This window comes from Gorilla gorilla, chromosome 5 (assembly GCF_029281585.2).
Source record: "Gorilla gorilla gorilla isolate KB3781 chromosome 5, NHGRI_mGorGor1-v2.1_pri, whole genome shotgun sequence".
Classification (NCBI taxonomy): Eukaryota; Metazoa; Chordata; class Mammalia; order Primates; family Hominidae; genus Gorilla; species Gorilla gorilla.
Genome location: NC_073229.2, coordinates 192,857,043 through 192,883,520, shown reverse-complemented (window position 1 = coordinate 192,883,520; position 26,478 = coordinate 192,857,043). Strand labels below are relative to the sequence as shown.

The 26,478-nt window shown below is 47.0% G+C and overlaps 1 protein-coding gene across 2 annotated transcripts in view; it reads right to left on the bottom strand.

The window, feature by feature from the left end:
* SMOC2 (SPARC related modular calcium binding 2) overlaps window positions 1-26,478 on the bottom strand; it is a 218,847-nt gene that overhangs the window by 66,833 nt on the left and 125,536 nt on the right. The gene's annotated exons all lie outside the window — the stretch shown is intronic.

Below are 26,478 nucleotides of genomic sequence, written 5' to 3'. Positions count from 1 at the left end.
GGGAGGCCACAGAGAACTGCCAAGAACGATGTGGTCCTCCTTCACCCCGGAGCAGGAGGGCCTGCCAGCGTGGGGAACACAGCAGGAGAGGCAGAACCTCACACGGCTCCACTTCCCGCAGCCTCGCATGCTGCTGTGATCACGGATCTGTCAACAGCATCCCCACAGCGATGGACATTCCTGCTCAACACGCAGCAAAGCTCACAAGTCAGCATGGGCAGTCGCCTGGGAGAGGGGATCCAGGAGCAGATCTGATGCCCACAGGACTCCTGAATGTGACGAGGCAGAACCAGCCCTGTGGCTGGAAGTCTTCTCCACTCCCTGCTCCGAGCCACGTGTCATTGAGGCTGGAGATTCCTCAGAGCGGGCCCCAGGGCAAGGTCGTGTTTAGACTCCGAGGCTCCCTGTGTGACCCCTCTCTCCTCATTCTCAACATGCGGTTCATCGTCCATCCCCCACCCCCAAACGATGGGGAGACTTGGAAGAAAATCCACTTTCTCACCTGGGGCCTCCCCAAGGTCTGACTTAGGTGAAATCTAAGCAGAACAGGTGCACGCTATCTAAAAGTTGTTCAGCCCCAAATCGTGAAAATTTCCACTGCACTCTTTCCAAAACAAGCTTTGTTACTGAAAACTGGTAAAGAATAATAATGAGGTATTCATACTCAGCCTGTGCACCAGGCATTGTGCTACATGAATACTGACACTCATATGCAAATAAAACAATGACTTAAAAATTCTAAGACCTCACATTGCCATGTGCAAAGGTTGGTCTCTTTTTGTTAATAAACTCAGTTTCTCCTTTGTTTAGACATGTATGTCTGACATCCATCTTCTGCCCCAAATAGTTAAGCCAGGAATACCTGAGAATGAGTGCGTGCTGGCAACCCCCTCCTGACTGGCCCTCACCTGGTGGGAGAGCGGTAGCATCTAGGAATGAAAGACCATGTGACCTGTTGTTGGCTGCAGCAGGAACACGCAGGTGGAGCAGCAGGGACAGCCTCTCTGCTCAGCCTGAAGGAAGCTCGGGCTGGGACGTCACGAATCTCTCCAATTGGAAGTGATTTTCCACAAATGGTGCTTTAAGCCTGCTTTGAAGCTGATTAACTACAGTGTATAGTTTATAGAGCTTTTATGACCCTAAAGGTGATATCAGACAGGTGGGACACATTAGGAAGCTGATAAGAGCTGCTCAGCACTGCCATAGCTGGTGTGGTGCGTCCACATCACAGCCCAGCAGAAAGGATTGTTCTGGGGATTAAAAGCGATTATAGGTGCAGTGTGGCATATTGACACAGTTCCACAAATGTTAGCTATTGCATAATTTTTCCAATGCTAAAAGGATGCCTGGCTAGTAATAGGCACTCAATAAATTTCTTTTGAGATAATAAATAATTGTGATGGTATTAATGGAAACCACCCTGATTTTAGCATATCTAGCAACTCTGTTTAACATCTGAGAATAATCAGATATGTAATTTTATGATTAGTCCATTACTGACTATATTACCAAATGTTGCTATTAGATTTTGTAAAAGCATATGTTTTGTGTCTTCACTGCAAGAATGTAGAAACAAATGTTACCTTTTAGACTCTCCCCTATATTTCTATTCCAAAGTGACTAACAATCATTCTCCCCTGGCGACCTCATACGCTGTACTCAGCCACTTGACAGAGTGGATGATAAACATTAAAGTGAAGTCATCGTGTCTTCACGATGACAATGCTCTTATCAACATTTTTAGAATAAGCTCAGAACTCATGGATCATTCAAATCTCACAGTAGGTGCTCAAAATCGGGTTAATGAACAAGACAAGAAGCAGAAAGAAGTTTGTCAATGACTGAAATTTCATATGATTGTGTCTTATAAGTTCTGTACTTTTTTGTGGGCTCCAGATTTTGCTCAGCAAATGGACAGGTGCATAAAACAAGACCCACCTCCGGGTTATAGTAAAGAGGCTTTTGCCTCAAGGATAACGAGGAAACTGGTAAGAAATAAAAAGGACGATGATTTGCATTTCTTTCTGAATCGCTCAGTAAGTTACTTTAGGTCATGGAAGAAAGAGAAAACAGCAGGGGTTGTGCTAAATGTTTCTGGAGGTTGTTGCTTTGCAGAAATCCTCAGAGTACTTGGTGCATCACTCAATGGAACTGCGCCTCCGGAGAGCAGCAGCTGAGGATGGCGGAAACTGCCTCTCCAGCAGCACCCAGGAAACTCAGCACTGCTGTGTTCACGTGGCGCCTATTCATGCCTCTCCAGCAGCACCCAGGAAACTCATCACTGTCGTGTTCACGTGGCGCCTATTCATGCCTCTCCAGCAGCACCCAGGAAACTCATCACTGCCGTGTTCACATGGCACCTGTTCATTCCTCTCCAGCAGTACCCAGGAAACTCAGCACTGCCGTGTTCACGTAGCGCCTGTTCATTCCTCTCCAGCAGCACCCTGGAAGACTTAGCACTGCCGTGTTCACGTGGCGCTTGCTCATGCCCCTCCACCAGCACCCAGGAAACTCATCACTGCCGTGTTCACGTGGTGCTTGCTCATGCCTCTGCAGCAGCACCCAGGAAACTCATCACTGCCCTGTTCACATGGCGCTTGTTCATGCCTCTCCAGCGGCACCCTGGAAGACTCAGCACCGCCGCGGCGCTTCTGCAGAAATTTTATTAGTGCACGGAATTTATGGTTTGATGATCCAGACACGAGATACTTTCTGTGCTTTATCCAGGGACATACTGCATCTATAGAAATTGTTCTCAAAAATTCTTGAAACGTCTCTCTTGAGGATTTTATGTGATATTTGAAAGCTTATCATAAGCAAAATAAGATGGATTAAATCAACCTCTTAAAATTTGATGAGCATGATATAAAATATTAAAGATATTATAGCAGAGTTAGAAGAAACTTCGTGCATGTTTATATAAACATCGTGGTTGATGAGGGCTGTTAACCCACGCAATTTTATCTGATAAACCTGGCTCCGTGTGGGAAATTCAGACTCATTGGAGAAATGCAATTCCATTTTCTTTTAGTAAGGGCCACAGTGGAGGCAGAAGATCTTTAAACAAACTGATGATGGCCCTTGGGAAGAGAAGGCTACAGAACATAATTTCCACGTGTGACTGTCACCTCCCTCCTGGGGCATCCCAGAACGCAGCGTTCTGCAGGCAGAGCTGACTGGGGTGGTTCTCTCTGGCAGGAGACAAGTCCTTATTCTATAAAGGACTTAATCACGCTGGTAGAGGGAACGAGGAGGGGTGAATTCGCACATGACAGGTCCTGTGTCACCAGAGCACGGGAGATTTCCGTCTTGGGGAGGCGCACGGGGCCGTGACTCCAGGAAGGAACCCAAGGAGGAGGAGCTCGGCGATCCTCTAGAAAGATGCCCCTCGTGAGGCCTTAGGAAGGAGTAGGAGCTCCGCGATCCTCTAGAAAGATGCCCGTGAGGCCTTAGGAAGGAGTAGGAGCTCGGAGATCCTCTAGAAAGATGCCCGTGAGGCCTTAGGAAGCATGAACGGCGCAGGAAAAAGGGAACTGAGTGAAACTGAAGATTGAGAGAAGCAGGATGGCAAGGGTAGAGAACTAGGGAAATAGGGAAGGAGAGGCTGCTCCAAGGATCATGGTGGAGTCACCGGCAGGACCACACAGAGACCGGTAGATGCAGGACACCAAGGTGGAAATGTCGAGACAGAGACACTTGGTTCTGTTAAGTGGGGACAGGGAACCAAAGTTCAAGTTTTAAACTAATCATATTACTATAAGTTATGTTTGATTCCAGATGGAGTAGGCTAAGCTTCCAAAAATGACCATTGATAGAGAAAAATAAAGCTAGAAATTCTGGAAATAATTCAGAAAAAAAAGTAATAATGAATGATTACAAAATCCCTGTTGCAATATTCCATTTTAATATATTAGATGAAAATATGTCACTTTTCTTTCCTATTCCGAAGGCCCTTAACTACATCATTTTCTCATATAATAAATTTTGAGGAGTTAATGTATAAAGAAAAAATAATCTGAAAAAAACGCAAATAGAAGCAATTCCGATATGAAGGCATTCAAGAGGCTGACTTTTAATACACACATACATACATATATAATATGTATTATATTACTTATAGTATTATATTAATTATATATTATATTAACAATATAGAATATGTATGATTTCTTATTCTCCCACATTACAACATTTTTAACCAAAGAATAGCCTTCCATTTAGTGTATTAAGTTCATTCTCACTCAAACCTTTGGCTTTGCCTCAATCTGAAGGTTTCTGCTCTTGCCAGAGTCAGTGACACCTGCTGGTACTCAGAACCCATAAGGAAATGTACGAATTCTGTAGTATAAATGTTGTAATAATTCTGTAGTATAAATATGATTGCATGGTGCTGTCTTTCATAGCTAGTTCTATTTGGTGGTTTGTGCTTTTCTAGTTCCACGAGCACTGCCTGTGTGCTCCCTTCTCTGACAGCTTTCTGCTGTCTGTGGCTCAGATCCCTGGCCTGCGGGCCTGTGCCCCTTCCTGAACACACTCCCGAAAAGTAATTAGTACACTGGAGACAGCCTTCCTCCATATTGTCTCATTAAATATTAGGCTAGCAATGTGATTCCAATTCCAATTTACTTCTATAAGTGTTGTTTTATAGAAACATGATTTCAATTCCAATTTACTTCTATAAATTCTAACTTTTATAGAAATATGATTTCAATTTCACTTCTATAAACTTTAAGTTTTATAGAAACATGATTCCCATTCCAATTTACTTCTATAAATTTTAAGTTTTATAACCATGTAACAACTTTTTTTTAATTTGTAGAAAGCTACCTTTGTAAAGTTGGTAGAAGGTCTATTAAAAAAAATGAGTTCATTTCCCAAACTAGCATTAGATGCTTGTGACTTATAATGTGTCTGACAGTTTGTTCAAATAATCTGACAACCAAGAGGAGTTTTTAGATGATAACAAGCGGCTGCCAGACATTTATGAACATTAAAAAAACTCTTAAATAATTATTTCATTAAATGAAGTCTACTTGATTCAGTATGATGACGCCTAAAGCATTTTTATAGAAAGCAAGAACAAATCACATCCATTCTAAAAATGAAATCTCCATATTTGGCCATATTTCAAGAAATCCCATGCTGCAGATGTTAAGTTTTTTGGCAAGCTCACACCCTTAGGGGCTTTGCATTAACATTTGGAGAGTTATCGCTCAACTTCCAGCAGGCACAGGATCCCGCGAAGTTCTTGAAAACCAGAAGTCAATCTGACCACCACCAGGCCGGCTGCCCCCTAAACTAATGCCACACCTGACCACCACCAGGCTGGCTGCCCTGTAAACTAATGCCACACCTGACCACCACCAGGCTGGGGCTGCCCCCTAAACTAATGCCACACCTGACCACCACCAGGCCGGCTGCCCCCTAAACTAATGCCACACCTGACCACCACCAGGCCGGCTGCCCCCTAAACTAATGCCACACCTGACCAACACCAGACCGGCTGCCCCCTAAACTAATGCCACACCTGACCACCACCAGACCGGCTGCCCCCTAAACTAATGCCACACCTGACCACCACCAGGCTGGCTGCTCCCTAAACTAATGCCACACCTGACCACCACCAGGCCGGCTGCTCCCTAAACTAATGCCACAGAGACAGAACCCACAGGTTCCCTCTGCCCAGTTCCAGCTTTTCCATGTTTCCCTGAGCTATATGTGCACTGGCCTGGAGGCCTCCCCTGGCCCTGAGTGTGCCACACGGCTCTGCTGCTGATCTGTTTTGGGGCTGTTGAGCCCATTGCTGGCAGCTGCGTGGTTGAATGGATGTCATTGCTGTTGTTGTCAAGGAACTCTGAATCCCTCTTCTCCACATCCAGTCTGCTCTGGGAACACTACGGTGCCCCAGACCTACCTTGTTTTTAAAGAAATGCATAACATTGTTATTTAGTGTCAGCCAACACCTTAAGAGTTCTTCAGGAATTATTACAAGTATTGACAGTGTGCCCACACATTACCCTAAGGTGCCTTAACTATTAAAGAAATGAACATCATAATGACATAATTCACGTCTAGTTTAGGCTGGTGGGTGCTATTTTCTGTTTACTCCCATCTTCTTATTTACTTCTTTTTTTTTTTTTTTTTTGAGACGAATTCTCCCTCTGTCATGCAGGCTGGAGTGCAGTGGCACGATCTCAACTCACTGCAACCTCCACCTCCCCAGTTCCAGTGATTCTCTTGCTTCAGCCTTCAGAGTAGCTGAGACTACAGGGACACGCCACCACGCCCAATTAATTTTTTGTATTTTTTTAGTAGAGATGTTGGCCAGGCTGGTCTCAAACTCCTGGCCTCAAGTGATCCACCCTTGACCTCCCAAAGTTCTGAGATTACAGCCGTGAGCCAACACACCTAACCAGTATTTACTTCTATGTTAAGCAAATTTAATGTTCAAAGTCAAAGAGTTTGTATTTAAGTCTGTAGTAGTCATTCCAAAAATATGGCAGGTTGCACAGTGCAAAATGGAGAAAATAAAACAAGAAGAGAATAAATACGGTTAAGTCTCAGTTCAGCCCCAACCTGGCCACTCAGCTTCAACCCTGTAATGTAAATGCTGGGAATCACTTGTCACACAGAATCTGCACTGGTCAAATGTTTGTGCCCCCTCAAAATTCCTGTGTTGAAATCTTTTCTCCAAAGCTGATGGCATTTGGCAGTGGGGCCTTGGAGCCCTCAGGAATGAGATGAGCCTTTAGAAAAGAGGCTCCGGCTGGGAATGAGATGAGCCTTTAGAAAAGGGGCTCCAGCTGGGTGCAGTGGCTCACACCTGTAGTCTCAGCATTTTGGGAGGCCAAGGTGGGTGGATCACCTGAAGTCAGGAGTTCAAGACAAGCCTGACAAATATGGTGAAACCCTGTCTCTACTAAAAATACAAAAATTAGCTGGGTGTGGTGGTGTGCACCTGTAGTCCCAGCTACTCAGGAGGCCGAGACAGGAGAATTGCTTGAACCCGTGAGGCAGAGGTTGCAGTGAGCCGAGATCATGCCACTGCACTCCAGCCTGGGTGACAGAGCGAGACTCCATCTCAAAAAAACAAACAAAAAAAAAAGGTGAGGGAGCTCCAGGGATCTGGTTTGTTCCTTTCACCACGTGAGGAAACAAAAGGACACCGTTTACGAACCAGAACATGAATCACCCCCACCCCTCACCCCTCACCCCAACACCAAATCTGCCAGTGCCTGGATCTTGGACTTCCAGCCTCCAGAGCTATGAGAAATGAATTTCTGTTGTTTATAAGCCACCCAGTGGAAGGGATTTTGTTATGGCAGCCCGAACAGACTAAGACGGTGTGAAAGGAAAGGAAATCTCAGGACCCCAAAGTCACGAAGCCAAAGGGAAGTCAAGCCAGGAACTGTGTTCGGCAAACCTGACTCTCAGTTTATTCCTGAATAAGAGGGCTACAAAGGTAAAAAAGCTACAGACCTCCCTCACTGCTTGCCTGCAGGAAATTCCCATGGACCAAGGACAGACAGAACTCAGTCATCCCTCAGCAGCTCACCTGAGACAGGTGCAGATCTGATGGCTTCCTCCACCCTATTGCTTCACTGAGCCAGACTAGGGCGGAAGCGACTGTTCCTCTATCCTTCTCTCAGATGTACGTTGTATATCCAGTGAAAGGCTCATCAGAGACTCAAAAGAATGCAACCATTTGTCTCATATCTACTTAAGAAGTTGTCCCGCCTTTCTGGACTGAACCAATGTACTTCTTTTTTTTTTTTTTTTTTTGAGACGGAGTCTTGCTTTGTTGCCCAGGCTGGAGTGCAGTGGCGCGATCTCGGCTCACTGCAAGCTCCACCTCCCGGGTTCACGCCATTCTCCTGCCTCAGCCTCCCGAGTAGCTGGGACTACAGGCGCCCACTACCACGCCCGGCTAATTTTTTGTATTTTTAGTAGAGACGGGGTTTCACCGTGTTAGCCAGGATGGTCTCGATTTCCTGACCTCGTGATCCGCCCGCCTCGGCCTCCCAAAGTGCTGGGATTACAGGCGTGAGCCACCGCGCCCGGCCCAATGTACTTCTTACACATACTGATTGATGTCTCACACATGAAACCAAGCTGTGCCCCGACCACCTTGGGCACGTGTTGTTAGGACCTCCCGAGGCCATGTCATGGGTACATCCATACCCTTGGCAAAATAAACTTTCCAAATTGACTGAGACTTGTCACAGATACTTTGAGTTCACAACAGTGTCAAACCTGTCTAATTGTCTCACAAGGTGGGCGGGAGGAGCTAGTGGAAGAATATATGAGTGTATTTAGAAAGAAAGATAAAGCACTTTGCAAAATTGAAGGGACTATTTAAAATACTACAAATCATAACCAACAATTCTTTTAGACATTGCAATAGCATTATACCCTAAATGCAAATGTTTTCAGCTATAGCAAAACTATAAGTCTTTAGACAAGTAAATTTAGTTGCTCATTTTTATTAAGATTAAGTACTTCAATAATTAAATAGCAAAACTCTTGGTAGACTAGGTGTAGAGAAAAGCCTTCTCTGTCTGATAAAGAGCATATTTGAAAAGTCTATAGCTAACATCATATTTAATGACAAAAGACTGAACACTTTCACTTTTAGATTAGTAATAATCTCACTACTTTTTTATATTTGCAAAGCAAAAGCTGCTAAAATTAATAAATGAAAATGACAAAGTCCCAAGTACAAGCTCAATCTACAAAAACTACTTCTATTTTTATATACTGCTAATGAATAATTGGAATATTAAAAAAATTAAATGTCATTTGCTATAATATCAAAAACATAAAAGTGCTTAGAAAGAATTTTATCAAAGATGTACAATACATTGAAAACTAAAAGCATTGCTGAAAAAATTAGAACACCTAAATAAATAAAGAGATGTACCATGTTAATGGATGAGCAGACTCAGAAATGCTTTAATTCCCCCCAGTTTGATTGGTGGATCCCATATAATTCCTACCGAAATCCTAGGAAGCTCTATAGTAGAAACTGACATTATGGTTCTAAAACAAATAGGAAAATGTGAAGGACCTAACATATTCAAAGTTTTCTTCCAAAAGAACAACATCGGGGGACTAGTATTACCTTACTTGAAAAATCATTATAAAGCCAGTAATCTAGACCAGATGTTAGTGGAAAAAGGACAGCTAAGTAGATGACTGGAAAACAATATAAAGCTTATAAGTAAATTAAAAAATATATGTATATGTTCAATTGATATTTGATGAGGCACCAAAACAATTCAATAAGAAAGGGAAGCCTTCTCAACAAATAATTCTACGACAATGAGATATCTACATGACAGTTAAAGATGGAAAAGCCTAACTCACCACACACACAAATTTATTTGAGATAAATTAGAGATCTAAACATAAAAGCTAAAAATATAAAGACTCTAAAAGAAAATATGGAGACTATTATTGAGATATTGGGTTAGACAAAGATCTCTAGGGCAGATGCAGAAAGCACTAAGCACAAAAGACAAAAAAAAGTGGACTTCATTAAAATTGAGAACTGACCTCACCAAAAGAGACCATTAAGAAAACGAAAAGGCAAGCCACAGACTGGGAGAAGAGATCCCTAATATACACACCTGACAAAGACTCCAGGTGCTATAAACAACGTCTGCAAATCAACACCAAAGGTGAACAGCCTTATCCAAATTTAACAAAGGTGAAAACAGACATGACAAAATGAAAGATGTGTGACTGAAAAATAAGTATTTGAAAGAAACTGTCCAACATCATCCGTCATCATGACAATGCAGGTAAAACATCACCATGAGGCAGCATCACGTGCCTGCTAGAACAACCCAAACCAGAAACCCCACCCCACAGGCCAGCTGAGCTGAGGAGCAGTGGGAGGCCTCGGACATTCCTCCCGTGAGTGTGAAATGCTGGGGCTACTCTGGAAACCTACTCTCAGGTATTTATCCCCAGCATCATGAAAACATGCACTCACGAATGACTAGTACAATGACTAGTACCTGGTATCTTTATTTGTAGTAGCCCCAACCTGAAGAGAAAAACAAAATATCCATTAATTCGAAAATGCAGAAATAAGCTGTGGTATCTGCATACAGTCTACAATCATGCATGTAAATTGCAGAGAATGAATGGGTAATGCACGCAGTGAGGATGAAGCTCAAAACCATTACTGGATCGAAAAAAAGACAGGAACGAAGGGGTACTTATGCTTGATTCCATTTACATGAAACTCCAGAACAGACCAAAGTAATGTAGGCTGGGCACAGCAGCTCACACCTGTAATCCCAGCCCTTTGGGAGGTCAAGGCAGGAGGATCGCATAAGCCCAGGGGTTTGATGTCAGCCTGGGCAACATAGCAAAACCCCGTGACTACAAAAAAACACACAAATTCACTGTGTGTGGTGGCGCCCTCCTGTAGTTCCAGCTACTCTGGAGGCTGAGATGCGAAGATCGCTTGAGCCTGGGTAACCAAGGCTGCAGTGAGCTGTGATCACACCACTGCACCTGGGCAACAGAGGGATGCCTTGTTTTAAAAAAAATGTAATGTATGGTGATTGGAATCAAAAGAGCAGTTGCTTCCAAGAGTGAGGGGGCATCAACTAGGAGATGGCTCTGGGGGGCTGTCCCGGGATGGATGTGCTGTCTACTTCCACAGGTGCTTGGGTTTCCTGAGCACCAGCACTGGGCAAAGCTCTTCCCACCGTGCACGGCCGTCTGTGCATCTCACTCTACATCGATGCTCTCCATAAACAACATCTATGTCTAAATAGCCTTAAAAAGTGCTCCTAGTAAGCATAAAATAGGAATTCTAAGAGATGAGAAAATATTGCTCACATTTTAATTGGCAACATATTTTTTGCCTGTTTGGTAGGCCTTAAAAATGAATAGTATATCAGACTCAATGATAGGCAAAAGTACATAGTCCACTTCTCAGAAAACTGCATTTAATGAAAGCTTTTTTTTTTTTTTAAGAGGACCTGGTGTTCCATTAGTGTACACTCGATTAAACAGAGACCTCTTACCACTAATGTGATTTAAACCACAGGACTTGAGCATTCCCAACTCTTGCCAAGTTTGGCTTTATCTATGCAAGTTTCGTTCTGTTTATAAGAACACTTGTGGGCCTTGAAGTGCTGACTTTATTGGCAAGAGGAGGTTTTCATTAGAAAGTGTGAATAAACCCACCAGAATGTCTCAATTCAGTTTAGGTCCCACGTCGGAAGAACTCAGATTCCCACTGGTGTGAGTCTAGTCCGCAGGAGGAGCTATCTCACAGGTGGTCTTCACGCCCAGCCGACTGTAATACCTGCAACCCTGCATGGCCATCTGTGGTTCTCTCTCTCATCTCAGCTTCCTGGGTGAACTTCTTAATCACCTGCTTCCATTTCCTTTGCCCACCCCAAGTCTTGTTACTATTGGCCGGCCTGGCTCCCCACTTTTTGCTGGCCTGCTGCTGTGCTGCTCTGACGTGTAGGGACTAGAGTTTGTTTACCTCCGATGGCCTCTGCCAAGTCCCAATTACTGTTGCAACCACAGCCTGGAACTTTTGGAAATGCTTGGTTTCCTCGCCTGTGCACAGCCTCATCCCTGACGGAGCGGCTACAGGGCCCTCGCCCTCCTCTGCCCTCCTCCCTTCAGTTTGTCCCACTCAGGACAATGACACCCTTATTCCAGGAAGAACAGACTGCAGTACTGGCCACTCTCTCCCTATCGCCAGGGTCTCTGCAGTGCTCCCATAGAGGCTGGGTGCTCTTCCCTACCTGGGACTTTGGGCCCAAGCCTGTGAACTCAGCATGGCCAGCAGGAGGTTGGGGAGCAAAAGGCGGGGGAGGCTCCAAATTTGCTTGTGTGTGAGGCCCGGGTTTCGTGTGCCTCTGCTGCTGCTATGAGAAGAACATCCCCAGTTTGCTGATTAGTGCAAGGAAGATGAGAGACAGGGGGTCAGACCCACACCCCTGTAGTCTAGAACCCCCAGCAGAGCCTGTAGGCCAGCAGATGCCTAAGAAGCAAACACCCAATACACAGACATTGTGTGTTCATCTGCTGTGAAGGAATAGTTTCCGATACAACAGCCATTCCTTCCTAAGCTTCAGACCAGGAGGGGTGAGGCAGGGCAGGGCTGAGCCCAGTGGAGCTGGGAAGGGGTGAGGAAAGGCAGGGCTGAGCCCATTGGAGCCAGGAAGGAGTGAGGCAGGGCAGGGCCGAGCCCATTGGAGCCAGGAAGGAGTGAGGCAGGGCAGGGCTGAGCCAGGCACGGGCTCCTCAGTCCACACTGGCAGCGACTCCACCTTAGCTGCTCTGCCTGGATGCAGGTTATTTAGTTTTTTTCCTTCCACCTGTATTTTTTGAATTTTCTATGGCTAGCATGAATTACTTTTGAACTGAGAAAAAGCAAGCAACGGTAACTTTTCTTAATTAAGTAGCATGGCTCCTCCTGTTCAAAACAGTTCAGAATCACTGACTTCAGCTGCGACTGGGCAGCCTCTGTGAAGGTGACGGAGGCCGGAGCCTGGACGAGTCTGGCATGAGTCTTGAAGGAGGGGAAGATTGAGGGAGGCGGGGGTGAGAGGGCGCCACAGCGTCCATGTGGAAAGAGTGGGTTCAAGAAAGATAAAAACCGGGAGGGGCAAGGCCACTGTCAGGAAAGACCCTCGGCCCCCGGGTCTTCCCCGTGCGTGTCGGTTCGTTTGAGCTGAGTCTTCTGAATGTTACTAAGCTCTGAGTTCCCGGCAGGTCGGACATGCTCCAAACAGGTGGAAACACCGCGTGACGCACTCCTCCCAGGTGGGGGGAGCCTGCGTCTCTCCATGGCGGTGTTCCAGTCACCTGTCTGTCCAGGTGGACCATCCAAAGAAAGCTTCCAGTGCCTCCAACAGCTGAGCTGGTCCAGGCCACATTCAAAATCGGCAACAACTGGCCTCCAGCTGTCTGGTTTCCTGCTTACTCTCTCCGGCTCTGCCCCACCCCAGCCTGCATTTCGGGCACTGCCACTCCCTCGGCCTCCTTTGCTACCTTTAATCCTCTCCTGCCCAGCGGTGACCCCAAGACCCCTGCAGCCCTCAGTTGCTGTCCTGGGACCCTCTGGACTGAGGAAGGCTCAGTGCTCACACACGCACTCACACTCACCCACTCACAACAAAGTGGGGAGAGCTAGTAACGTTCTCACACATCTCCAGCTATAATTGCTGTTAGCAGGATTGCCTGAGACTCCAGAGCTGTAACATAAAGAAGTCACCCCAAAACCAATCCATGACATCCCTTCAACAATAACCATGGATTCAGCCTGAGACTGCAGAGCTGTGACATAAAGAAGTCATCTCCAAAACCCATTCATGGGATCCCTACAACAAAATAACCACGCGTTTAGCTCCTGCTGTGTGCCTGGAACCTGGTGCTGTGTTGAGAGAAAGCCTCCAAACTGGAGCTTGAGATGTAATGAAGAAATCAGGAAACGGGCAAATGACCCAGATAATCTCGGAAGAACTCCATGAAGCAAGCAGACAAGCTAATGCTGATTGTTTGGGGGATGGTGGGGTAGGCCACCTTGGAAAGGGGGGTCAGAGAAGGCCTCTGCACGGAGGAGACTTCAGAGCTGAGGCTGAAGGAGACGCTGAAGTCAGCGGTGAAGGCGGCTGAGTGCAGGCCCCATGTGTGGGAAAGACACCTGCACACAGCCCCGGTCAATGAGGAAGGGAGGGGAGGGGGGCTGCAGGGAGGCAGTGGGGTCCCAGGCAGGTCTGCGGCTTTTCAGTGGAATCATTCGCATCACCCATCCCACCTAAACATCAGCTTGAGCTTGTGTGTCCACAGGTACATCAAACATTAATAATTGTTCTCCCTTTCTTATCAAAAGTGAATTTCAGACTCCTGGTAACTATTAATAGGTAACGATTGATATTCATCTGTTAATAACTGTGCAATGATTGCATTGCCTAAAACTCAGTGACGGCAAGAAATGCGCCCGGCAAGAATGTGACTAGGGCAGCGATTCTCAAACGTCAGTGTCAGACCCGTCCGGGGCTTCTGAAGCTGCAGGTGGCAGGTGCTTGGCTGCAGGTCCCTGGCCAGCGGGTCTGGGCGAAGCTCCTTCGTCCTCTTGTCTAACAAGTTTCCAGATAATGCCCATGCCAGGCACACATTTCCACCTGTCACAGATGTCCCCGTAGGGGTTTTCATTTTTTTTTAGAACTGATTTTACTTAATTTTTACGCATGTTGTCTTCATCAGTCATGGAAATTTTGTGGTTCTCTTCTTAATTATACAACATTTAAATAAGATGATCAAAGAAAATAAAATATAAAATTTTAAAAGTGTCCCTTTAGTATTTGATTTCCTAGACAGGGCAGACCAGGTGTGGGGGCGGGGGGAGGAGACCTTGAAACTTATACTTCTGTTGGAATAAAATTCTTCATATGTTTACTTTTGGTATAAAAACCGGGGGGATTCAGATGCGAAGGCTGTGCCTATGACAGGCATTCATTTATGACTGGCTGCATACTTTAATTCCCAAGAATACTTGCAAACTCACTTTTAATTATTAAATACAAGATACTTGCCATCACATTTACACGCACTGTAGGTGCTCTGCGTGCTGTCCTTTAATCCTCATAACAACACAGCATTAAAACTGTGTTTTAAAATTATGCATTCAAATGGTGTTTTAGGCCAGGCATGGTGGCTTACCCACACTTTGGGAGGCTGAGGTAGGAGGATCACTTAAGCCTAGGAATTTGAGACCAGCCTGGGCAACATACTAAGACCTCATCACTATGAAAAACGAAAAAATCAGCCAGATGTGGTGATCTGTGTCTGCAGTCCCAGCTACTCAGGAGGCTGAGGTGGGAGGATCACTTGAGCCTGGGAGGTCGAGGCTGCAGTGAGTCGTGATTGTGCCACTGCCCTCCAGCCTGGGTGACAGAGTGAGACCCTGTCTCAAAAGAAAACAAAGAAACAAACCAAAACCTGTGTTTTATCAGTGAGAAAGCTGAGGCTCAGAAAAAGTTGCTGTCTTCCTCAAGATCACAGAGCCAGGAAAGGCTGCATGGGAATTCATATTCACACCAGTGACAGGTGCCTCCGTCCCTAAAACGGCACCCCTGCCTCTCCCAGCCTCGGCGTCTGAGGACCAGGCCCTCTCCAGAAACACCCGTGAAAAGGAAAATTAGACACTATAGGAAGCTCATACTCAAATGTATGTTCTAAAAAACAGGGTTTGGATAAAATGTGTGGATCCAGTTTCTTTGGAGAGAAAGTAATGACCACAGGTGTCTGTTCTGATTTATTTCTTTCCACATGCATTTCCCATAGCAACAAACTCAGACATAAAGTAACCATAGACCTGTAAGTTAATTTCCATTCTGAAACATGAATCCTAGGCCCTGGTGAAGGAGGGAAAACTATGTCTTAAGCCGTGACAAAGACAGACCATCTCGGAACGCATCTCAGGGCCCCTGATGGGAATGCCTCCCAAGTCCCATTTGCCTCCCACACTAACCTCCTACCTCTCTCTGTATCCTCCCCGGTGTCCTCAGCATTTGTAGGGGAATTACCTGTGTTGAAAGGCCAACTTTCCACATTTTTCTACCAGTGACAACCACACCAACATAAGCTTTGAAAACCAGAGTCGAAGTTAGCCCTGATTCCATTCTCTCCTTGGACTCATTTAGCCTAAGTTTCTATGGTATTTCCTCAATTCCCTCCCTCCCCTCATCCCTGGGTCCCCAGCCCTGACCCACAGGGCTGCAAAGGCCACCCCCACCCACCACAATCAAGGCCACAGGGAGTATCTCTGCGTGATGCCCCCAAGGACTGAAACTTGACCACAATCAAGGCCATGGCGAGCCTCTCCGCGTGATGCCCCCAAGGACTGGAACTTGGTTGCTACTCATGAAGTTCCTTGATGCTTTGTTACCAGTAATGATAACACCCTCACCAGCTCCCCTCAGGATAGGTGCAAACACAGCTATGCCAGAAAAGTGCTACAGAAATGCGACTTTATTCTCTGTAAAATTCTGTAGAATTCGGACACTGAATCTATTTAAAGGAAGTTAATAAAAGTCACCTGATGTTATATTTGGAAGCCTTACAAAAACAATCAGAATAGTTTCCATTTTCCAAAAGTGCTGCCTTAGGGCCAGTGGTTTCACCTAATACAGCTGATTAGAAATAAAACCGACGCTGACAATCCCACTTTAAAATAGACTCTGATAGGCGGCATAAGCCAATAGCCAGAGGGGGCCACTTTTTAACACTTCACTTTTCATGTGGATAAAAGAAAAAATAGTGGCTTTAAAAAAATTAAGATGAGAAAAAGGAAACATCAAAATAGCATTTTGATAAAAATGGCAGATGCTTGGGAACCCAATGCCACTGCCCGCCCCGAGGGGAACAGGACACAGCGTGACTTGGGGATAAGGGTCACCCGGTTTGAATTCTTACTAGCCATGTGTTCTCAGGTTGACCTTTTAAAGCCTGTTTCCCCATCTGCAGGATGACAATAACAGCTTCTGTGTGCTGCATTACTGTGAGAATTGAAACCTGTCGGTGGTGGGCACTCAGGGCCTTTAGCCCCCTTCTCCAGGGTGCAGACAAATGACTTGAGGGCCCAGAATGCCGGTCAGGAGAGATGCGTGCATCAGAGGCAGAAATGCTGCATTTCATTTTACCACACAGCGATCCCTACTTGAAAATCCTTAACCTTCAACACAAGGAAGAAAAGATAACGCAAGCCCTGGACTGTCATGCCCCAAACTCCACTACCCATGTCCAATTCTTCATAATAGGCACTTTTGCTGAGCCAGAACTCAGCAAATTCATGACATGAGGTTAGAAAGCTGCTACGTTAGGTCTTTGCCATTTGGCATAATATAATCCCAAGATATAACAACCCGTGTGTAGAATTCTTCTCTCTTCTCGGAAAACCCCAGAATGAAGCCATGCTTGTTCTTAGGAGAAACCGTTGCTGTACATGAAGCCCTGGGGACCTTCAGCCCTGAACAAGGGCTGGTCCCTTTTGCACCAAGGGCAAGGAAGGTCAGGGCTGTGCTAGACTTGTAAGGAAATTATTCAGAGATGAACAAACTCAAATTCAATGACAGCAGAAAGGACAGAGACTGTCTGCCCCCGTCTCCTACCTCAATGGAATTTGAAGGAAACAATAACATTTTGACAGAACTTTCCAGCTCCAAACACTTCCCATTCATGACCTCATTCAAGTATAATTGCTAAGACTTCCTGAGGCTTAGGATGTGCCAGCCACGATGCCAGTCACTTTCCATGAGCTACCTCCTTAGACTTTCAGCTCGCAAAGGACTCCCATTGCCCCCACTTCACAGACGAGGGGAGAAGGGACAGAAGATTGCAGGGAACGGCCAAGCTTCCTGCCACCTGGAGCTGCTACACACAGCAGCTGGGCAGCTACGTGCAAATGCACGGTGATTGTTCTCACAGAATCCCAGGACCCTGTGAAGCTGGTGTCATTGTACCTGGGTTTTAACCCTGCAGACACAGATGTAGGAGAGTAAGGTGACTTCCCCAAGGTTTTGCAACAAGTTATGGTAGAAGCAGAATGCCATCCAAGGGTTCAAACTCCAGAGTCAAACGCAGCTACTTCCATTTTCTTCAGGAGCCCAAAACTTAGAAAAAGATGGATTCAGTGGGATCAGTTGTGATCAAGGCAGGTCTCTTCCAAAGCCAAACTCTCAGTTCTGGACTCAGCTCAGGGAACATCCAAGTGGCCACCTCCGAGCCCCATGCGTTGCTGTCTCGTCACCTCCAGGGTCTCAACAGGGCTCTGTCGATGTGTTGCCCTCAGCACTGCAGGGTCCTGTCTCTAAACCAGATTCGAAAGTGCGTGACCCTCATGCAGATGAAACAGGAGTGAATGAATCACTGCTGGGAGATGCTGCGGGACCAGATAGAGCCAGTCCAGGATGAGGGTGCGTGTCACCCAGAAGCAGCCACTGGCGATCTTAGCAAGGCTGGGATGTGTATAAAGCATTTCCCATGCAGACAGGCCACGTGGAGAGATTCTGCTATTTTCCAGGTACCTTCAGCCTGATCATTGGATGCAACATAACCATCACAATGGAAACCAGAACCCTCATCTGCAACTGGGTCAAGGAAAAAGAACCAAACATCTCAGAGTTTAGGTGCCAGCAGAGTCTTACAGAGACGAAAAGAGAGAGAGCACTTGTTTAGATGGAATAAGGCATCCTGGTCCAGCAGAGTCTTACAGAGATGAGACGAGAGAGAGCGTGTTTAGATGGAACGAGCATCCTGGTCCAGCAAAGTCTTACAGAGATAAGAAGAGAGTGCATGTTTAGATGGAATAAGGCATACTGGTCCAGCAGAGTCTTGCAGAGATGAGAAGAAAGCATGTTTAGATGGAATAAGTCATCCTGGTGGAGCTTTGGTTTTAAGATGTTTTTGAAACGTGCATAGTTTTCAACAGGCAAGGGGCCATTTCAAAACAGCAAGTGTCACCCAAGACTCGGTGGCTGGAATTCACCTTCCAGGGATTCCTTCTGGGAAAATCTCCAGGATGGGCCCTTCTTTCTCCAGGTATAAAGGAAATCTCATGCGTGCTTGTGGGGAAAAATCTAAATGCCTGCGTATAGATGTTTGCGACTGAGGAGCAAAGTGCTCAATTTAAGCATGTAAACTAGATTTAGGGATGTGTGTTCACATCGAGGATGAGTCTCTGATGGGTGATCCCTGAACACGATCACGACATTGCCAGAAAACCTTCCTTCTACTTTGCTTCTGCCTTGTTTCCTCGGGGAAACCTTCCCTCATTCCTTCCACCCCAAGGACTCGGATCGCCTGAGAATCCCACTGCACTTAGAGCTCCTTGTGGTTGGGGGTTCCATGGAGCGAGGCCCGCCGGTTTGCCTGTGATGCGTCCATTTGGTGTCCCTGCTGTTAGACCAGCCATTCTCAGAGCGAGGTCTGAAGGGACCTCCAGGGCTCCCTAAGGTCCTCACAGGAGATCCGTGGGGTCGGAACCACTTTTATAAACTGCTAAGGTGTTCTCTGGCCTTGCACTCTCGAAGCGTGTGAGCCTAGGTGATCTGCGACGTCAACCATCTGCTGCCCGACTGGACGTGCCTCAGATCACAACATGCTTAGTGCAAACATGTTCACTGATGTCAGTAGATACAGCCCATGACTACAAGAGCTTTTTGGGGTCCTTGATGAGTTATAACAGCACAAAAGAATTTTTATAGCAAAAAAGTGTGGGAGCTGCTGAATTAGACCATAAACTTGAGCTATTTGAGAATAAGGGTTGTGTGTTATGTATTTACCTGTTTGAATGAGCAGAGTTGAGGAAACCTACACAGGGCTGACTGGTGCACCTGCCCAGCATGGCCTCACCCAGTCTTCACCGCTTGGCACAACTAAATCTGAGCAACTACAACTCGACCAAGGCTAGGGTAGGGAGGGGACATCCAGGTTTCAGACCCAGGCCACCAGGCTCCAAGGTCCTGCCTCTAACCCCAGCCACCCTGCCTCTGTGTCTCATGGCGGACTGTCTCCTGCCAGTGTGTGGCCGACAGGCAGAGGTGCACTGGCCTTCACCTGGGTGCTTGGGAGGGCACCCAAGTCAGTAAAGTCACAATGGCAGAGGATGATCCTGAGAGAGGAACTGAGTGATGATCAACGAAGTCGGTCATCTTCACCGCAGAGCCGAGACAGTCTGGAGCAGCCACTGGAATTGGCTGGTGTCCTGTCATGTCCCTGAATAAGACAGAGCCAGGGGTATAGCTGGGGCCGGGAGCCTGGGGCAAGTCCCTTAGCTGCAGCAGTGTGGGTGCTGTTTAGCATGGTTTATTTTTCGGATGTTTTTGGCTGGTTCAAATGGCTCTGCCTGTGTTCTGCATCCCACAGTAAAGACAGACCCTTCGCATGGCTCCGCCTTCAAACTTCACAGATATACCCACCCCCTGCGAGGAGCTCCCCGTCTTCTCCATCGTGGAACGGAAGGGAGGTTCTGCTGTGTCCACGCTCCTCATTCTGGCTGTTTGCAGGGTCCCCACACCCTGCTCACAGGGGCCCCCACCCACTACAGTAAAGTGCTGTCCATGCATTTATCTTCCCAACAATATTTTACGAGATATGCTAGGAGAGTAAGAGATTTATCCTTATAGGGCTTATAAAGAAGGCAGGGGAATCTAAGGAGGGAAAACATATTCTGCAGGAAACATCAGAAATGCATGTTGAATGCTCACTTTATAACCCACTGTCATTTTAAGCCACAGAAGAACAGCCTGAAATGTTCAGCAGCAAAAGCGAGCCGCTCAGTGCAGAGCTCTTCCCCGTGAGAACGAACACTGGGAGGGGTGTAGCTCCTAAAGGCAGGCCCAGTCCACGCCCGCCCAGCGCTTCGCACAAACCTTTCCCCACAGACACACTTCCTCCCGCCTCCCAGACCAAGGGTGCTGCTAAGCTGGCAGGCCTTCCTGACAAAGACAGAACACCTAAAGAGACTTCTTGGCAGGAGTGCTCGAGTGGAGCAGAGCCTAAATGTTTAGCTTTTGCAGATCAGCAGCACCACAGGAAGCAGCCCCCGCACCCCGGCACGAAGTCACCTAATAAGGCAACATTTCGTTCTCGTTCATGCAAAGGGCGGTGGCCGGCCCCCATGTCACCCTCTGTGCCTAAGTGGTGCTTTTGTTTTGACTTGGAGAAAGGAGGGCCCTCCTGGCTGTCTGAAGTGAGACCAGCATGGAATGTGCCGGTCTTCAGGGAGGTCGGGAAGGACAGGGCGCCGAGTCCGGCAGTTCGGGATGGGTCTGCACCTCATCCTGTGCTGTCACCCACCGGACCCCCTACACACACGGCACAGGATTCCCCCCGACTCAGGCAGAATTGCTCAGGCCCTTCAGGAGAAATCCGAGCTCTAAACACATCTGCAGATGTTCCAGGCAAACCTCCCTCCTCACCTTTCTCCAGAGCTGCTCTTGCACCCTTTACCTCTGTGATGTGACTTGTTTCAGAATATTCTCCAACTCCCCAAGGCCCGGCGGGAAGGTTCACTCTCCCAGGGATTGCCAGGGCTTCAGGCGACCTCTCCCGTGCTGCCCACAGGATCTGCGCCGTGTTCTCCAAGCTCGTTCCTAAGGACGGGGGCTTCCTCCCGGCCTGCTGCCTCAGCCCTGTTCCAGGATGGCTGCTGACCTGCCCTATGGAGGCCAGGCCTGCAGGGTCCTGGAGCAGCCTTCGACCTACCTGCCCTACCCATGAGCATGCTCAGGGCCTGGCCCCCCTCCCAGCGCTGCCACACCACTCCCATCTTCCTGGTGCTGGATGACAGGTGCCCGTGCACTGCTCAGTCCCTGAAGGAGGGTCTCTAGCCACAGAGATCACATGTGCAGGGAAAAGACAGCTGCAGGAAATATTGAGTGCGCTTGTTTCCAGCCTCCTTTCCTCGTCTTCTAGGGTGGGCAAGACATTCTCCCCACAGTCAGCCCCTGTGGTGGGCGCAAGGCCCGGGTCCACCCATCCCTCCCACTCCAGAGAAGGACACGTGCCCCTTATGGCCAGAGAGCATATCCTACCCCACTGGCCACAGCGATTGGTTCAGGGGTGGACGTGTGACCCAAGACAGTCACTGGAGATAAGATCTGGGACTTTTATTTTAAAACAAAAACAAAAAACCTCCACTGGATCGTTAGTGGGATGGACAATGAAACCTGTGGGCCCCCACGTCGGGGGCACCTGCCTGAGAATGAGGCTGGTGAGATGAGCCTGCAGGGTGGGGAGGCGGGGTCCTGCTGGGGAGACAGGGTCCTGAGGCTGTGGTGTGAAGCTGACACCAGGGCACGCAGGGGCCACAGAGTTCCCAGGAAGATTGCCTGCCCCATGCATGCTGCTCTCTGCCCTGTCACAGGCGCTCGCTGCCTGCACATGTGTGGGCAGAGGCTACTCCAGCCTCTGCGCCTCCTCGCAGGCTGGACACACAGACACAGCGGGACCAGCAGCACCAGGAGGAGGCTTGCCTGGGAGCCCGAGCAGAGCTGCCTTTCAGCCAAGTCCCCAGGGAGCACGCAGCCCTGGTCCCAGCACCCGGGGATGTGGGGAGGAAATGAGCATCGCATCCAAGGAGCACGCAGCCCTGGTCCCAGCACCCGGGGATGTGGGGAGGAAGTGAACATCGCGTTCAGGGAGCACGCAGCCCTGGTCCTGGCACCCAGGGATGCGGGGAGGAAGTGAACATTGCGTTCAGTGAACAAACAAATGAGAACTCAACGTCGGAAACATCAGTCTCCCTCGGCAGGGCACCTCCATGAGTCCCCAGGAAATCCATCCTGGATACAATCACGAAGCACAGAAAATCATATCCATAGAGAAGTATTCCTCATGGAAGTGTCCATACCAAAATACTAAACACAGTATACGAATCTATTCCTCAGAACTCGGTTTGGTCAACTATGTTCCATCATGCAACCGTCTAAACAGAACCATACACACCATGCTGTGGAAAAGCGCCTCACAAACAAGACCACACCGAAGAATCACCAGGATTGCTGAGACACGTTCAGGATCCCTGCGTCCCATCGGCACGTCTGGCTCGGAGGCTGCATTTTTCCAGTAACCTGAGATGGTTATGTATGGAGCACATGGTGGAGTAATATTTGCCGACAGCACAGGCACGGTGGCACAGGTGCAGCACTACGTAACAGAATACGGTATTCACACACCCACCGGTGTTTCCACAGGCGGTCATCACCGGATTAGGAATTCACAAGATATTTTACTTTATTTTCCTTGCTTGTTAATATCTCCTACAATAAACCTTTTTTACTAAACAAAAAGATGTATTCAACTGCCATTGTGAACATAGTCAAGCTTGCACCTCAGCAGAACCAATTCTCAGGTAATACACACAGCGGTCCATGCTCGGGGGTTGACAACAAAAATGCATTGTTACGAAGGTCAGGCCGTGCGCCACTGTCACTGCAAAGAGGGTCGTGGAAACCCTGAACTCCACTCCTTCAGATAATCCTGCACTGCTCAGACAGCTACGCTCCATTGGTTGTTAAAAACTTCACTATGAGTTATGTGCTCTTGGAAAAGATGAAGGGATGAGGAGAGAAAAGAAAACAAGATGTTTAAAAAATACACTGTCCCCCAAACAAATAAATAAAACAGAAATCAGTGCAGGAAAGGATTAGAAATGTACCTGAAAATAATTAGACATCTACCTTTTCCATCCATCACAGAATGCTTAAAATACGCTTCTTAGTCATTAAAGTTACGTTATCTTCAATTCTTCCCTTTCCTCAAGTTTTCTCTTTAAATTTTTTGCAAAAGTATTTAGCGTCCCTCTCCTAAGGGTGAAAAATTTCCTAAATATCTTGTTGGAAACAAGGCCCATTGTAGATGCTTCCAACTTTCCCAGAATTTTCTTCAGTGCCTCCGATTTGCTTTCAAAGAGGGACAACACTTTTCAAAAGAGGTGAAATATATCCCACACACCACACAGGGCCCTGTGAAAACCTGGCTCCCTCCTAGCTGAGCATGGAGAATTAGCAGGAGCGCGCCCTGGGCCATTGGGTGCTTTTATTTCCAGCATTCTTTCCTAGTCTTCTAGGGTGGGCAAGACGTTCCTCCCACAGTCGGCCCCCGCGGTGGGCCTGAGCCTGACGATTCTGGCAAGGCTCCTCTGGTTGCTCCTGAAGAGACCCCCCACAGAGAAGTCACATCTTCTCATTGTCTTCTGTACATTGCACCTCTCATTTCCTAACTTCTTTGACGTTTTTTCTAGTCACCTTTAGTTCTATTCCCATTCGGCTGCTCAGCCCATGGCCAATTTCTGAATATTTTTCAGCCTTAACCCAGTTCCAGAGCTGAGCAGGAGCCCTCCCCCCACCCCCACAGAGGCAGCTGATGGTTCCCAAAGTCGCGAAGCAAGGTGGCGTGATGCCAGGACGACGGGACGTCCGCACACAGAGAAAATGCCATCTAGACACAGACCTTACACCTTTAATAAATTAACTCCAATATATCACAGAGCTACGTGTAAAACACAGAACTGTACAACTCCTAGAAGGTAATGCAGGAGAAAATCTAGGTGACCTTGGATTCGGTGATGACTCTTTAAAGACAACCTCAAAGGGACAATGTATGAAAGAAATCATTGATAAACGGGACTTCCTCAAAGTGGAAAACTTCCGCTCGCAAAGACACCATTAAGAGAATGAGAAGACAAGCTGCAGACAGGGAGAAAATATTTACAGAACACACATCTGAAAAATTACTTAGGTCCAGGCCAGGCATGGTGGCTCGTACCTGTAATCCCGGCAATCTGGAAGGCCAAGACAGGCAGATAGCTTGAGCTAAGGAGTTGGGGACCACCCTGGGCAACATGGCCAAACCCTGTCTCTACAAAAATAAAAATAAAAACTAACCAGGCGTGGTGGTGTGCGCCTGTGGTCCCAGCTACTCAGGAGGCTGAGGCAGGAGGATGGCTTGAGTCCAGGAAGTGGAGGTTGCAGTGAACCATGATTGCACTATTGCACTCCAGCCTGGGTGACAGAGTGAGACCCTGTCTCAAAAAAACAAACAAATGAACAAAAAACTTATGCCCAAAATATATCTACAAAGAACACTTAAAATTCAACAATAAAAAAACCCCAATTAATTAAAAATCAGGCATAATATCTGAACCGACACCCTATCAAAGAAGATATACAGATACCAAATAGGCATATGAAAGTCGTTCAATACCCTATGTCATTAGGTGATTGCAATTAAAACAATAATGAGACACCAATGCAAACCTATTAGAATTCCTAAAATCAAAAACATTGACAACACCAGCTGCTGGGGAGGCTACAAAGCAGGCTGAGACTGCAGAATGGCGCGGCCACCACAGAAGACAGCTTAGCAGTTTCTTATGAAGACACACAGAGTTTTACTGTACCATCCACCAATCGTGTTCTTAGTTATTTAGCCAAATGTGCTAAACCCTGATGTCCACAAAAACCTACATATGAGTGTTTCTAGCAGCTTTATTCATAATCGTCAAAAATTGGAAGCAACTAAGATGCCTTTCCAGTGGTAAACAGATGAACTACGGTGCATCCAAACAATGGAATACAATTCAGCACTAAAAAGAAATGAGTGATCAAGCCACGAAAAGACACGGGGGAACCTTAAACGAATATTAGTAACAGAGGAACCTTAAACGAATACTAGTAAGCAAAGGAAGCCAGTCTTTAAGGGCTGCATACTATATGAGTCAGACTCTCTGACATTCTGGAAGAGGCAACACTATGGAGATAGTAAAAAGATCAGTGGTTTCCAAGGGTGAGGGGGAAGGAGGGATGGGTAGGTGGAGCTCAGAGGGTTTTCAGGGCAGTGAAACAACTCTGTATGATACCACGATGGTGGGTACACGTCATTCTATGTTTTCAGGGCAGTCAATCAACTCTGTATGACACTATGATGGGGGGTACCGGCCATTATACATTTGTCATGACTCATAGAACGTCCAACATCAGGAGTGAACCTTAATGTAAACTCTGGAAGCTGGTTAATAATAATGTATCAATATTTGTTCATCAATTATAACAAATGCACCACACTAATGCATGATGTTCATTCCAGGAAAAGCGGTGGAGGTGTGGGTGCTCCGGAGGTACCTGGAAACTCTGCACTTTCTGCATAATTTTTTTCTCTAAAAGTAAAACTGCTCTAAAAATAAAGTCTGTGAAAAAGAAAATACTGTTCCACCCCTGAGAAGAAGACACGAGAAGACGCGCTAAATTCTAATATGAGACACCGACTCACACCATCCGGTCTTCGCCTGTGGCTCCTCATCTGAAGAGCAGACCCACTAAATTCTAATATGAGACACCGACTCACACCATCCGGTCTTCGCCTGTAGTTGCTCATCTGAAGAGAAGACGCACTAAATTCTAATACGAGACACCGACTCACACCATCCGGTCTTCGCCTGTGGCTCCTCATCTGAAGAGCAGACCCACTAAATTCTAATATGAGACACCGACTCACACCATCCGGTCTTCGCCTGTAGTTGCTCATCTGAAGAGAAGACGCACTAAATTCTAATATGAGACACCGACTCACACCATCCGGTCTTCGCCTGTGGCTCCTCATCTGAAGAGCAGACCCACTAAATTCTAATATGAGACACCGACTCACACCATCCGGTCTTCGCCTGTAGTTGCTCATCTGAAGAGAAGACGCACTAAATTCTAATACGAGACACCGACTCACACCATCCGGTCTTCGCCTGTGGCTCCTCATCTGAAGAGCAGACCCACTAAATTCTAATATGAGACACCGACTCACACCATCTGGTCTTCGCCTGTAGTTGCTCATCTGAAGAGCAGACCCACTAAATTCTAATATGAGACACCGACTCACACCATCTGGTCTTCGCCTGTAGTTGCTCATCTGAAGAGCAGACCCACTAAATTCTAATAC